Below are 1902 nucleotides of genomic sequence, written 5' to 3' on the forward strand. Positions count from 1 at the left end.
TGACGTCCGCTTCACCGATGATATAAATAAAACGGAAACGAAGGGTGGTATTCTCCACCGTGAAATCCCTGCACGTTCAATTATCGTCGCTCTTGCGGAGAATCACATGTCGCGTTCCTCAACGTGGATGCCGCGAGCTTCTATTTACGATCGTCGCAGCGTTATTATGCATTGACCCAGATGTTGGCGAGCGTCGATACGCGAGTACACTAATTTATATCGGGTCGTGTTTCACTCTAGATTTCCTATAATTATCCTGGGAATCCGGGCGAGGGGGAGGGGAGGAAGGTGGAGGGGGTTAACCAATACGGGAGAAAGGGGTGGGATAGGGAACGCGTCGAGTTTGCAGCTCGAGTGAAAGGCGGCACTCGAACCGCTCGAGACGCGCGGTACATCCTCTGGATATTCTCGACGACTCGCGACCTACTCTCTTCCTCTTCCTCTTCCTCTTCTTCTTTTTGCCTCTCTCGACGAGGCGGATGGGATGGAGACGAGGGGGAGAGGCACGCGGTTGCGAAACACAAACAGAGAATACATCGTTATTGTCGAACGTTATAGCAGATTCACGGCCGATCGGTTGCCGAAAGCTGCCGATGCAAGCCTCGTTAGACACGAGAACGGAAAAGAGGTCTTCGTTGTTACCGTCTTTCAACTCGGTCTTCTTCTCCTCCTCCTCCTCCTCCTTCTCCCCCTCTTCTTCTTCTTCTTCTTTTTCCGCACGCCTCTCTTAACAATCCTGTCCCTACTCTCGGTAACTTTCAACCAAGCCTCGAGTATCCAGATGGTCCGTGGTCATTACCTGGCTTGGCTTAGCTTTCTCGTAACGAGATCGTAAAAGAGTATACGTGTATCCGCCGAGAAAATGTGTATCTTTAAAGTCGAAAGGACGCTCGTTCTCCTCGTACAACTCTTCGCGTAACCCTGGATGGTTCATCGTGCGATTTTATTAAGCCAGAGATCTTTCGCGAGATCCTCCTTCCTCGTAAAAATATTCGATTGTCCGTAACGTTTCGATAATGTTTCCTTCCCGTCGAGTTATGTACACGTTTCTCTTTCTCGAGTTTCCTTTCCCTCTTACTCGAACAATCGGAAACGTTTGACGAGGAACAGGACAAATACGGGGGAGGAATAATAGAAGACATTCGTTGATATCGAATAATATCCCAATTTTCGTTCGACAAATATATCCCTGTTTTTTTTTCTTTTTTAATAACCTCTCGATGACGCTCGAACGTCAATTTCTCGAAAGTTGTTCGAGCACGATCATTGGAAACGTTATAAAATACCATTGAAAGAAAGAGGGGAAAAAAAAAATCGAGGAAGCGAGATAAGAACGGAATTATCCAACTCGCGATTCAACGATCTCTCGTTTCATCGATGATGTCCCCTCCCCGCCCTCCCCCTATTCGTTTTCTCGTTTTCGACATCGCGATCATGTTCCCTCGATGTCGATAAAGAACGTAAATAGATGGCTGAACGAGGGCGGAGAACGGATAAGGGGAGGGCGCGGTGAAAAAGTGGAAAATGTATTCCCAGCTTTCCGCTGGTCCTTTTTCTTGGCTCGATTCCTTGTCTATTGGTTCTCTCAATTGCGGAAACTCAGTTATCTGCTCTGATTCACCTAAATCGATCCGAAGGGGGAGAGGGAAGTCGATACTCGCGGTGACTCTTGTAACCTGCATAACGAGCCGGCAAAATAACACGGGCGCTCGACGTCAGTTGGCGACGAGTACGGGGTCTCGTGAAACTTTCCGTCGGGTTTTCTCGACCCGTGTTTTTTATTCCCGCGCAAAGAAGAGCGACACGAAACTTTCTGTTAAAATGATTAAACATAAACGACGATCCTTGCCTCCCTTCTTGCTTCGTTGTAAAACTTCCTGTTCCCTCTCCTCTCCCCCCCCC

This window comes from Apis dorsata, unplaced genomic scaffold (assembly GCF_000469605.1).
Source record: "Apis dorsata unplaced genomic scaffold, Apis dorsata 1.3 scaffold_58, whole genome shotgun sequence".
Classification (NCBI taxonomy): Eukaryota; Metazoa; Arthropoda; class Insecta; order Hymenoptera; family Apidae; genus Apis; species Apis dorsata.